The sequence below is a fragment of the Schistocerca gregaria genome, chromosome 4 (genome assembly GCF_023897955.1).
Source record: "Schistocerca gregaria isolate iqSchGreg1 chromosome 4, iqSchGreg1.2, whole genome shotgun sequence".
NCBI classification, from domain to species: Eukaryota; Metazoa; Arthropoda; class Insecta; order Orthoptera; family Acrididae; genus Schistocerca; species Schistocerca gregaria.
This window is the reverse complement of record NC_064923.1, coordinates 13603309-13616386: the sequence shown is the minus strand read 5'-3', so window position 1 is coordinate 13616386 and position 13078 is coordinate 13603309. Positions and strand designations below refer to the sequence as shown.

At 46.4% G+C, this 13078-nt stretch overlaps 9 non-coding genes across 9 annotated transcripts; all 9 read right to left on the bottom strand.

Moving 5' to 3' along the window:
• Positions 1 to 150: 150 nt before the first annotated feature.
• On the bottom strand, positions 151 to 222 carry Trnat-agu (transfer RNA threonine (anticodon AGU)). The gene has a single exon. It is a non-coding gene; the product is annotated as a tRNA-Thr (tRNA).
• Positions 223 to 1699: 1477 nt separating this feature from the next.
• On the bottom strand, positions 1700 to 1771 carry Trnat-agu (transfer RNA threonine (anticodon AGU)). Its single transcript has one exon. It is a non-coding gene; the product is annotated as a tRNA-Thr (tRNA).
• A 1471-nt stretch (positions 1772 to 3242) lies between these two features.
• On the bottom strand, positions 3243 to 3314 carry Trnat-agu (transfer RNA threonine (anticodon AGU)). The gene has a single exon. It is a non-coding gene; the product is annotated as a tRNA-Thr (tRNA).
• Positions 3315 to 4761: 1447 nt separating this feature from the next.
• Positions 4762 to 4833, bottom strand: Trnat-agu (transfer RNA threonine (anticodon AGU)). The gene has a single exon. It is a non-coding gene; the product is annotated as a tRNA-Thr (tRNA).
• A 1441-nt stretch (positions 4834 to 6274) lies between these two features.
• Trnat-agu (transfer RNA threonine (anticodon AGU)) lies at positions 6275 to 6346 on the bottom strand. Its single transcript has one exon. It is a non-coding gene; the product is annotated as a tRNA-Thr (tRNA).
• A 1437-nt stretch (positions 6347 to 7783) lies between these two features.
• Positions 7784 to 7855, bottom strand: Trnat-agu (transfer RNA threonine (anticodon AGU)). The gene has a single exon. It is a non-coding gene; the product is annotated as a tRNA-Thr (tRNA).
• Positions 7856 to 9296: 1441 nt separating this feature from the next.
• Positions 9297 to 9368, bottom strand: Trnat-agu (transfer RNA threonine (anticodon AGU)). Its single transcript has one exon. It is a non-coding gene; the product is annotated as a tRNA-Thr (tRNA).
• A 1444-nt stretch (positions 9369 to 10812) lies between these two features.
• Trnat-agu (transfer RNA threonine (anticodon AGU)) lies at positions 10813 to 10884 on the bottom strand. Its single transcript has one exon. It is a non-coding gene; the product is annotated as a tRNA-Thr (tRNA).
• A 1459-nt stretch (positions 10885 to 12343) lies between these two features.
• Trnat-agu (transfer RNA threonine (anticodon AGU)) lies at positions 12344 to 12415 on the bottom strand. Its single transcript has one exon. It is a non-coding gene; the product is annotated as a tRNA-Thr (tRNA).
• Between the last annotated feature and the right edge of the window lie 663 nt (positions 12416 to 13078).

Genomic DNA, 13078 nt, shown 5'->3' with positions numbered 1-13078 from the left:
TGTACCGCTTTGGCAAATGCTTTATCTGCGCCATTCGCCTTAATCACATCTGAGAGTAATTCTTAATAAAACGCCTCTCGCTAATTGTTAGTCATCCCAGATACTGTTTGCTATAAGGCCACGACGCGCAACTGATATCCAAAATTCGTCTGCCTTCTGTGAGGATCGAACTCACGACCCCTGGTTTACTAGACCAGTGCTCTGCCACTGAGCTAAAGAGGCGCGGCCTAGCGGTACTTTTGCGTACTTCATCCTTACGGTCGTCTGGATCATCAGACTTCAGCTGACAACACTTCATATTACCGTCTAATATTTGCAGCTATGGCGACCCATTACTGCTTGCCTACACATCTGACACGTAAAGGAAGTGCTCTCCAAATAACACCACTTGCATTTCAGAACATGTCTTTCACACATGTCTACAAAATCACCTTCACCTTCAAATACAGTTTCGTAGCGACTGACGGAGACGTAGGCAAAGTTTAAAGTTGCTATTTCCATTACATCACGTTAATCAGAAAAACGGTAAGTTACATCTGCAGAGGAACAAAATTCCGTTCCTCCCCACGTGGGGCTCGAACCCACGACCCTGGGATTAAGAGCCTTATGTTCTACCGACTGAGCTAGCCGCGCTGCCTCGGTGAGTATATGCCGGTTAGCACGTCACACAGTACTCGTTTGGGTTGATTGGTCCCATACAGAACCTCCCCATGTTGCCTAATGTTTTCCTAACGTCACACTCGTCACGTAGTTCACTTTTATTTCATAATCATTTCTGAGAGGTAACAGAATTGCATGACAACCTGCAGAGCTAGTTTCGTCAAAATTAACACACATACTTGATGTGACTCATAAGCCGAACGAGTTACTTTCCGACGTTATTTTAGATGTGCAAGTGCCAGTCAAAAACACGCGGCGACGGCAATATGCAAACCAATTCGCTAGTTAACACCGGTCTTGTTGTGCGTGTTTCAAGCTCAAGAGCATCTCCAAGCAGAAAATGGTCAACAGCAACGTTCACACGGTTTCGTACTGCTCAAGTGCTGCACTAAAACGGTATGTTTCTTTTTCAGATCTGGAAAAACACGACCGAGAGAGGAATCAAACACGCAATCTTCGGATACGAAGTCCGACGCCTTATCCATTAGGCCACACGGTCACTGACAAACAAGTGGAACTTATATACGACTCATCTCAAAACGCTCACACCACTGAGGAGTTGTGTTTTCGTTCTACACAGACGCTGCCCCTTGCTCTTTCCCACCCATTTGATACATTCAACCTGCTACGAGACCTACCAAATATAGACTGGGAAACTAAACCACACACTTTGTGCATTCGGAAATGTAAGGCAGGGCGTCCCTCGCCGCATTTGCTACGATGCCCATTTGCTACTTCTGCAGAAGTGGCGGCGGCGGCGGCGGCGGCGGCGGCGGCGGCGGCGACGACGACGACGACGACGACGACGACGACAACCGCGGAAGGCTCTGAGATATGTGAGAAATACATCTATAAAATATATTTCAGACTGTGCCATCCCACCTTATGCTGTACCGCTTTGGCAAATGCTTTATCTGCGCCATTCGCCTTAATCACATCTGAGAGTAATTCTTAATAAAACGCCTCTCGCTAATTGTTAGTCATCCCAGATACTGTTTGCTATAAGGCCACGACGCGCAACTGATATCCAAAATTCGTCTGCCTCCTGTGAGGATCGAACTCACGACCCCTGGTTTACTAGACCAGTGCTCTGCCACTGAGCTAAAGAGGCGCGGCCTAGCGGTACTTTTGCGTACTTCATCCTTACGGTCGTCTGGATCATCAGACTTCAGCTGACAACACTTCATATTACCGTCTAATATTTGCACCTATGGCGACCCATTACTGCTTGCCTACACATCTGACACGTAAAGGAAGTGCTCTCCAAATAACACCACTTGCATTTCAGAACATGTCTTTCACACATGTCTACAAAATCACCTTCACCTTCAAATACAGTTTCGTAGCGACTGACGGAGACGTAGGCAAAGTTTAAAGTTGCTATTTCCATTACATCACGTTAATCAGAAAAACGGTAAGTTACATCTGCAGAGGAACAAAATTCCGTTCCTCCCCACGTGGGGCTCGAACCCACGACCCTGGGATTAAGAGCCTTATGTTCTACCGACTGAGCTAGCCGCGCTGCCTCGGTGAGTATATGCCGGTTAGCACGTCACACAGTACTCGTTTGGGTTGATTGGTCCCATACAGAACCTCCCCATGTTGCCTAATGTTTTCCTAACGTCACACTCGTCACGTAGTTCACTTTTATTTCATAATCATTTCTGAGAGGTAACAGAATTGCATGACAACCTGCAGAGCTAGTTTCGTCAAAATTAACACACATACTTGATGTGACTCATAAGCCGAACGAGTTACTTTCCGACGTTATTTTAGATGTGCAAGTGCCAGTCAAAAACACGCGGCGACGGCAATATGCAAACCAATTCGCTAGTTAACACCGGTCTTGTTGTGCGTGTTTCAAGCTCAAGAGCATCTCCAAGCAGAAAATGGTCAACAGCAACGTTCACACGGTTTCGTACTGCTCAAGTGCTGCACTAAAACGGTATGTTTCTTTTTCAGATCTGGAAAAACACGACCGAGAGAGGAATCAAATACGCAATCTTCGGATACGAAGTCCGACGCCTTATCCATTAGGCCACACGGTCACTGACAAACAAGTGGAACTTATATACGACTCATCTCAAAACGCTCACACCACTGAGGAGTTGTGTTTTCGTTCTACACAGACGCTGCCCCTTGCTCTTTCCCACCCATTTGATACATTCAACCTGCTACGAGACCTACCAAATATAGACTGGGAAACTAAACCACACACTTTGTGCATTCGGAAATGTAAGGCAGGGCGTCCCTCGCCGCATTTGCTACGATGTCCATTTGCTACTTCTGCAGAAGTGGCGGCGGCGGCGACGACGACGACGACGACGACGACGACGACGACGACGACGACGACGACAACCGCGGAAGGCTCTGAGATATGTGAGAAATACATCTATAAAATATATTTCAGACTGTCCCATCCCACCTTATGCTGTACCGCTTTGGCAAATGCTTTATCTGCGCCATTCGCCTTAATCACATCTGAGAGTAATTCTTAATAAAACGCCTCTCGCTAATTGTTAGTCATCCCAGATACTGTTTGCTATAAGGCCACGACACGCAACTGATATCCAAAATTCGTCTGCCTCCTGTGAGGATCGAACTCACGACCCCTGGTTTACTAGACCAGTGCTCTGCCACTGAGCTAAAGAGGCGCGGCCTAGCGGCACTTTTGCGTACTTCATCCTTACGGTCGTCTGGATCATCAGACTTCAGCTGACAACACTTCATATTACCGTCTAATATTTGCAGCTATGGCGACCCATTACTGCTTGCCTACACATCTGACACGTAAAGGAAGTGCTCTCCAAATAACACCACTTGCATTTCAGAACATGTCTTTCACACATGTCTACAAAATCACCTTCACCTTCAAATACAGTTTCGTAGCGACTGACGGAGACGTAGGCAAAGTTTAAAGTTGCTATTTCCATTACATCACGTTAATCAGAAAAACGGTAAGTTACATCTGCAGAGGAACAAAACTCCGTTCCTCCCCACGTGGGGCTCGAACCCACGACCCTGGGATTAAGAGCCTTATGTTCTACCGACTGAGCTAGCCGCGCTGCCTCGGTGAGTATATGCCGGTTAGCACGTCACACAGTACTCGTTTGGGTTGATTGGTCCCATACAGAACCTCCCCATGTTGCCTAATGTTTTCCTAACGTCACACTCGTCACGTAGTTCACTTTTATTTCATAATCATTTCTGAGAGGTAACAGAATTGCATGACAACCTGCAGAGCTAGTTTCGTCAAAATTAACACACATCCTTGATGTGACTCATAAGCCGAACGAGTTACTTTCCGACGTTATTTTAGATGTGCAAGTGCCAGTCAAAAACACGCGGCGACGGCAATATGCAAACCAATTCGCTAGTTAACACCCGTCTTGTTGTGCGTGTTTCAAGCTCAAGAGCATCTCCAAGCAGAAAATGGTCAACAGCAACGTTCACACGGTTTCGTACTGCTCAAGTGCTGCACTAAAACGGTATGTTTCTTTTTCAGATCTGGAAAAACACGACCGAGAGAGGAATCAAACACGCAATCTTCGGATACGAAGTCCGACGCCTTATCCATTAGGCCACACGGTCACTGACAAACAAGTGGAACTTATATACGACTCATCTCAAAACGCTCACACCACTGAGGAGTTGTGTTTTCGTTCTACACAGACGCTGCCCCTTGCTCTTTCCCACCCATTTGATACATTCAACCTGCTACGAGACCTACCAAATATAGACTGGGAAACTAAACCACACACTTTGTGCATTCGGAAATGTAAGGCAGGGCGTCCCTCGCCGCATTTGCTACGATGTCCATTTGCTACTTCTGCAGAAGTGGCGGCGGCGACGACGACGACGACGACGACGACGACAACCGCGGAAGGCTCTGAGATATGTGAGAAATACATCTATAAAATATATTTCAGACTGTCCCATCCCACCTTATGCTGTACCGCTTTGGCAAATGCTTTATCTGCGCCATTCGCCTTAATCACATCTGAGAGTAATTCTTAATAAAACGCCTCTCGCTAATTGTTAGTCATCCCAGATACTGTTTGCTATAAGGCCACGACGCGCAACTGATATCCAAAATTCGTCTGCCTCCTGTGAGGATCGAACTCACGACCCCTGGTTTACTAGACCAGTGCTCTGCCACTGAGCTAAAGAGGCGCGGCCTAGCGGTACTTTTGCGTACTTCATCCTTACGGTTGTCTGGATCATCAGACTTCAGCTGACAACACTTCATATTACCGTCTAATATTTGCAGCTATGGCGACCCATTACTGCTTGCCTACACATCTGACACGTAAGGGAAGTGCTCTCCAAATAACACCACTTGCATTTCAGAACATGTCTTTCACACATGTCTACAAAATCACCTTCACCTTCAAATACAGTTTCGTAGCGACTGACGGAGACGTAGGCAAAGTTTAAAGTTGCTATTTCCATTACATCACGTTAATCAGAAAAAGGGTAAGTTACATCTGCAGAGGAACAAAATTCCGTTCCTCCCCACGTGGGGCTCGAACCCACGACCCTGGGATTAAGAGCCTTATGTTCTACCGACTGAGCTAGCCGCGCTGCCTCGGTGAGTATATGCCGGTTAGCACGTCACACAGTACTCGTTTGGGTTGATTGGTCCCATACAGAACCTCCCCATGTTGCCTAATGTTTTCCTAACGTCACACTCGTCACGTAGTTCACTTTTATTTCATAATCATTTCTGAGAGGTAACAGAATTGCATGACAACCTGCAGAGCTAGTTTCGTCAAAATTAACACACATACTTGATGTGACTCATAAGCCGAACGAGTTACTTTCCGACGTTATTTTAGATGTGCAAGTGCCAGTCAAAAACACGCGGCGACGGCAATATGCAAACCAATTCGCTAGTTAACACCGGTCTTGTTGTGCGTGTTTCAAGCTCAAGAGCATCTCCAAGCAGAAAATGGTCAACAGCAACGTTCACACGGTTTCGTACTGCTCAAGTGCTGCACTAAAACGGTATGTTTCTTTTTCATATCTGGAAAAACACGACCGAGAGAGGAATCAGACACGCAATCTTCGGATACGAAGTCCGACGCCTTATCCATTAGGCCACACGGTCACTGACAAACAAGTGGAACTTATATACGACTCATCTCAAAACGCTCACACCACTGAGGAGTTGTGTTTTCGTTCTACACAGACGCTGCCCCTTGCTCTTTCCCACCCATTTGATACATTCAACCTGCTACGAGACCTACCAAATATAGACTGGGAAACTAAACCACACACTTTGTGCATTCGGAAATGTAAGGCAGGGCGTCCCTCGCCGCATTTGCTACGATGTCCATTTGCTACTTCTGCAGAAGTGGCGGCGGCGACGACGACGACGACGACGACAACCGCGGAAGGCTCTGAGATATGTGAGAAATACATCTATAAAATATATTTCAGACTGTCCCATCCCACCTTATGCTGTACCGCTTTGGCAAATGCTTTATCTGCGCCATTCGCCTTAATCACATCTGAGAGTAATTCTTAATAAAACGCCTCTCGCTAATTGTTAGTCATCCCAGATACTGTTTGCTATAAGGCCACGACGCGCAACTGATATCCTAAATTCGTCTGCCTCCTGTGAGGATCGAACTCACGACCCCTGGTTTACTAGACCAGTGCTCTGCCACTGAGCTAAAGAGGCGCGGCCTAGCGGTACTTTTGCGTACTTCATCCTTACGGTCGTCTGGATCATCAGACTTCAGCTGACAACACTTCATATTACCGTCTAATATTTGCACCTATGGCGACCCATTACTGCTTGCCTACACATCTGACACGTAAAGGAAGTGCTCTCCAAATAACACCACTTGCATTTCAGAACATGTCTTTCACACATGTCTACAAAATCACCTTCACCTTCAAATACAGTTTCGTAGCGACTGACGGAGACGTAGGCAAAGTTTAAAGTTGCTATTTCCATTACATCACGTTAATCAGAAAAACGGTAAGTTACATCTGCAGAGGAACAAAATTCCGTTCCTCCCCACGTGGGGCTCGAACCCACGACCCTGGGATTAAGAGCCTTATGTTCTACCGACTGAGCTAGCCGCGCTGCCTCGGTGAGCATATGCCGGTTAGCACGTCACACAGTACTCGTTTGGGTTGATTGGTCCCATACAGAACCTCCCCATGTTGCCTAATGTTTTCCTAACGTCACACTCGTCACGTAGTTCACTTTTATTTCATAATCATTTCTGAGAGGTAACAGAATTGCATGACAACCTGCAGAGCTAGTTTCGTCAAAATTAACACACATACTTGATGTGACTCATAAGCCGAACGAGTTACTTTCCGACGTTATTTTAGATGTGCAAGTGCCAGTCAAAAACACGCGGCGACGGCAATATGCAAACCAATTCGCTAGTTAACACCCGTCTTGTTGTGCGTGTTTCAAGCTCAAGAGCATCTCCAAGCAGAAAATGGTCAACAGCAACGTTCACACGGTTTCGTACTGCTCAAGTGCTGCACTAAAACGGTATGTTTCTTTTTCAGATCTGGAAAAACACGACCGAGAGAGGAATCAAACACGCAATCTTCGGATACGAAGTCCGACGCCTTATCCATTAGGCCACACGGTCACTGACAAACAAGTGGAACTTATATACGACTCATCTCAAAACGCTCACACCACTGAGGAGTTGTGTTTTCGTTCTACACAGACGCTGCCCCTTGCTCTTTCCCACCCATTTGATACATTCAACCTGCTACGAGACCTACCAAATATAGACTGGGAAACTAAACCACACACTTTGTGCATTCGGAAATGTAAGGCAGGGCGTCCCTCGCCGCATTTGCTACGATGTCCATTTGCTACTTCTGCAGAAGTGGCGGCGGCGACGACGACGACGACTACAACCGCGGAAGGCTCTGAGATATGTGAGAAATACATCTATAAAATATATTTCAGACTGTCCCATCCCACCTTATGCTGTACCGCTTTGGCAAATGCTTTATCTGCGCCATTCGCCTTAATCACATCTGAGAGTAATTCTTAATAAAACGCCTCTCGCTAATTGTTATCATCCCAGATACTGTTTGCTATAAGGCCACGACGCGCAACTGATATCCAAAATTCGTCTGCCTCCTGTGAGGATCGAACTCACGACCCCTGGTTTACTAGACCAGTGCTCTGCCACTGAGCTAAAGAGGCGCGGCCTAGCGGTACTTTTGCGTACTTCATCCTTACGGTCGTCTGGATCATCAGACTTCAGCTGACAACACTTCATATTACCGTCTAATATTTGCACCTATGGCGACCCATTACTGCTTGCCTACACATCTGACACGTAAAGGAAGTGCTCTCCAAATAACACCACTTGCATTTCAGAACATGTCTTTCACACATGTCTACAAAATCACCTTCACCTTCAAATACAGTTTCGTAGCGACTGACGGAGACGTAGGCAAAGTTTAAAGTTGCTATTTCCATTACATCACGTTAATCAGAAAAACGGTAAGTTACATCTGCAGAGGAACAAAATTCCGTTCCTCCCCACGTGGGGCTCGAACCCACGACCCTGGGATTAAGAGCCTTATGTTCTACCGACTGAGCTAGCCGCGCTGCCTCGGTGAGTATATGCCGGTTAGCACGTCACACAGTACTCGTTTGGGTTGATTGGTCCCATACAGAACCTCCCCATGTTGCCTAATGTTTTCCTAACGTCACACTCGTCACGTAGTTCACTTTTATTTCATAATCATTTCTGAGAGGTAACAGAATTGCATGACAACCTGCAGAGCTAGTTTCGTCAAAATTAACACACATACTTGATGTGACTCATAAGCCGAACGAGTTACTTTCCGACGTTATTTTAGATGTGCAAGTGCCAGTCAAAAACACGCGGCGACGGCAATATGCAAACCAATTCGCTAGTTAACACCGGTCTTGTTGTGCGTGTTTCAAGCTCAAGAGCATCTCCAAGCAGAAAATGGTCAACAGCAACGTTCACACGGTTTCGTACTGCTCAAGTGCTGCACTAAAACGGTATGTTTCTTTTTCATATCTGGAAAAACACGACCGAGAGAGGAATCAAACACGCAATCTTCGGATACGAAGTCCGACGCCTTATCCATTAGGCCACACGGTCACTGACAAACAAGTGGAACTTATATACGACTCATCTCAAAACGCTCACACCACTGAGGAGTTGTGTTTTCGTTCTACACAGACGCTGCCCCTTGCTCTTTCCCACCCATTTGATACATTCAACCTGCTACGAGACCTACCAAATATAGACTGGGAAACTAAACCACACACTTTGTGCATTCGGAAATGTAAGGCAGGGCGTCCCTCGCCGCATTTGCTACGATGTCCATTTGCTACTTCTGCAGAAGTGGCGGCGGCGACGACGACGACGACGACGACAACCGCGGAAGGCTCTGAGATATGTGAGAAATACATCTATAAAATATATTTCAGACTGTCCCATCCCACCTTATGCTGTACCGCTTTGGCAAATGCTTTATCTGCGCCATTCGCCTTAATCACATCTGAGAGTAATTCTTAATAAAACGCCTCTCGCTAATTGTTAGTCATCCCAGATACTGTTTGCTATAAGGCCACGACGCGCAACTGATATCCAAAATTCGTCTGCCTCCTGTGAGGATCGAACTCACGACCCCTGGTTTACTAGACCAGTGCTCTGCCACTGAGCTAAAGAGGCGCGGCCTAGCGGTACTTTTGCGTACTTCATCCTTACGGTCGTCTGGATCATCAGACTTCAGCTGACAACACTTCATATTACCGTCTAATATTTGCACCTATGGCGACCCATTACTGCTTGCCTACACATCTGACACGTAAAGGAAGTGCTCTCCAAATAACACCACTTGCATTTCAGAACATGTCTTTCACACATGTCTACAAAATCACCTTCACCTTCAAATACAGTTTCGTAGCGACTGACGGAGACGTAGGCAAAGTTTAAAGTTGCTATTTCCATTACATCACGTTAATCAGAAAAACGGTAAGTTACATCTGCAGAGGAACAAAATTCCGTTCCTCCCCACGTGGGGCTCGAACCCACGACCCTGGGATTAAGAGCCTTATGTTCTACCGACTGAGCTAGCCGCGCTGCCTCGGTGAGTATATGCCGGTTAGCACGTCACACAGTACTCGTTTGGGTTGATTGGTCCCATACAGAACCTCCCCATGTTGCCTAATGTTTTCCTAACGTCACACTCGTCACGTAGTTCACTTTTATTTCATAATCATTTCTGAGAGGTAACAGAATTGCATGACAACCTGCAGAGCTAGTTTCGTCAAAATTAACACACATACTTGATGTGACTCATAAGCCGAACGAGTTACTTTCCGACGTTATTTTAGATGTGCAAGTGCCAGTCAAAAACACGCGGCGACGGCAATATGCAAACCAATTCGCTAGTTAACACCGGTCTTGTTGTGCGTGTTTCAAGCTCAAGAGCATCTCCAAGCAGAAAATGGTCAACAGCAACGTTCACACGGTTTCGTACTGCTCAAGTGCTGCACTAAAACGGTATGTTTCTTTTTCAGATCTGGAAAAACACGACCGAGAGAGGAATCAAACACGCAATCTTCGGATACGAAGTCCGACGCCTTATCCATTAGGCCACACGGTCACTGACAAACAAGTGGAACTTATATACGACTCATCTCAAAACGCTCACACCACTGAGGAGTTGTGTTTTCGTTCTACACAGACGCTGCCCCTTGCTCTTTCCCACCCATTTGATACATTCAACCTGCTACGAGACCTACCAAATATAGACTGGGAAACTAAACCACACACTTTGTGCATTCGGAAATGTAAGGCAGGGCGTCCCTCGCCGCATTTGCTACGATGCCCATTTGCTACTTCTGCAGAAGTGGCGGCGGCGGCGGCGACGACGACGACGACGACGACCGCGGAAGGCTCTGAGATATGTGAGAAATACATCTATAAAATATATTTCAGACTGTGCCATCCCACCTTATGCTGTACCGCTTTGGCAAATGCTTTATCTGCGCCATTCGCCTTAATCACATCTGAGAGTAATTCTTAATAAAACGCCTCTCGCTAATTGTTAGTCATCCCAGATACTGTTTGCTATAAGGCCACGACGCGCAACTGATATCCAAAATTCGTCTGCCTCCTGTGAGGATCGAACTCACGACCCCTGGTTTACTAGACCAGTGCTCTGCCACTGAGCTAAAGAGGCGCGGCCTAGCGGTACTTTTGCGTACTTCATCCTTACGGTCGTCTGGATCATCAGACTTCAGCTGACAACACTTCATATTACCGTCTAATATTTGCAGCTATGGCGACCCATTACTGCTTGCCTACACATCTGACACGTAAAGGAAGTGCTCTCCAAATAACACCACTTGCATTTCAGAACATGTCTTTCACACATGTCTACAAAATCACCTTCACCTTCAAATACAGTTTCGTAGCGACTGACGGAGACGTAGGCAAAGTTTAAAGTTGCTATTTCCATTACATCACGTTAATCAGAAAAACGGTAAGTTACATCTGCAGAGGAACAAAATTCCGTTCCTCCCCACGTGGGGCTCGAACCCACGACCCTGGGATTAAGAGCCTTATGTTCTACCGACTGAGCTAGCCGCGCTGCCTCGGTGAGTATATGCCGGTTAGCACGTCACACAGTACTCGTTTGGGTTGATTGGTCCCATACAGAACCTCCCCATGTTGCCTAATGTTTTCCTAACGTCACACTCGTCACGTAGTTCACTTTTATTTCATAATCATTTCTGAGAGGTAACAGAATTGCATGACAACCTGCAGAGCTAGTTTCGTCAAAATTAACACACATACTTGATGTGACTCATAAGCCGAACGAGTTACTTTCCGACGTTATTTTAGATGTGCAAGTGCCAGTCAAAAACACGCGGCGACGGCAATATGCAAACCAATTCGCTAGTTAACACCGGTATTGTTGTGCGTGTTTCAAGCTCAAGAGCATCTCCAAGCAGAAAATGGTCAACAGCAACGTTCACACGGTTTCGTACTGCTCAAGTGCTGCACTAAAACGGTATGTTTCTTTTTCAGATCTGGAAAAACACGACCGAGAGAGGAATCAAATACGCAATCTTCGGATACGAAGTCCGACGCCTTATCCATTAGGCCACACGGTCACTGACAAACAAGTGGAACTTATATACGACTCATCTCAAAACGCTCACACCACTGAGGAGTTGTGTTTTCGTTCTACACAGACGCTGCCCCTTGCTCTTTCCCACCCATTTGATACATTCAACCTGCTACGAGACCTACCAAATATAGACTGGGAAACTAAACCACACACTTTGTGCATTCGGAAATGTAAGGCAGGGCGTCCCTCGCCGCATTTGCTACGATGTCCATTTGCTACTTCTGCAGAAGTGGCGGCGGCGGCGACGACGACGACGACGACGACGACGACGACGACGACAACCGCGGAAGGCTCTGAGATATGTGAGAAATACATCTATAAAATATATTTCAGACTGTCCCATCCCACCTTATGCTGTACCGCTTTGGCAAATGCTTTATCTGCGCCATTCGCCTTAATCACATCTGAGAGTAATTCTTAATAAAACGCCTCTCGCTAATTGTTAGTCATCCCAGATACTGTTTGCTATAAGGCCACGACACGCAACTGATATCCAAAATTCGTCTGCCTCCTGTGAGGATCGAACTCACGACCCCTGGTTTACTAGACCAGTGCTCTGCCACTGAGCTAAAGAGGCGCGGCCTAGCGGTACTTTTGCGTACTTCATCCTTACGGTCGTCTGGATCATCAGACTTCAGCTGACAACACTTCATATTACCGTCTAATATTTGCAGCTATGGCGACCCATTACTGCTTGCCTACACATCTGACACGTAAAGGAAGTGCTCTCCAAATAACACCACTTGCATTTCAGAACATGTCTTTCACACATGTCTACAAAATCACCTTCACCTTCAAATACAGTTTCGTAGCGACTGACGGAGACGTAGGCAAAGTTTAAAGTTGCTATTTCCATTACATCACGTTAATCAGAAAAACGGTAAGTTACATCTGCAGAGGAACAAAATTCCGTTCCTCCCCACGTGGGGCTCGAACCCACGACCCTGGGATTAAGAGCCTTATGTTCTACCGACTGAGCTAGCCGCGCTGCCTCGGTGAGTATATGCCGGGTAGCACGTCACACAGTACTCGTTTGGGTTGATTGGTCCCATACAGAACCTCCCCATGTTGCCTAATGTTTTCCTAACGTCACACTCGTCACGTAGTTCACTTTTATTTCATAATCATTTCTGAGAGGTAACAGAATTGCATGACAACCTGCAGAGCTAGTTTCGTCAAAATTAACACACATACTTGATGTGACTCATAAGCCGAACGAGTTACTTTCCGACGTTATTTT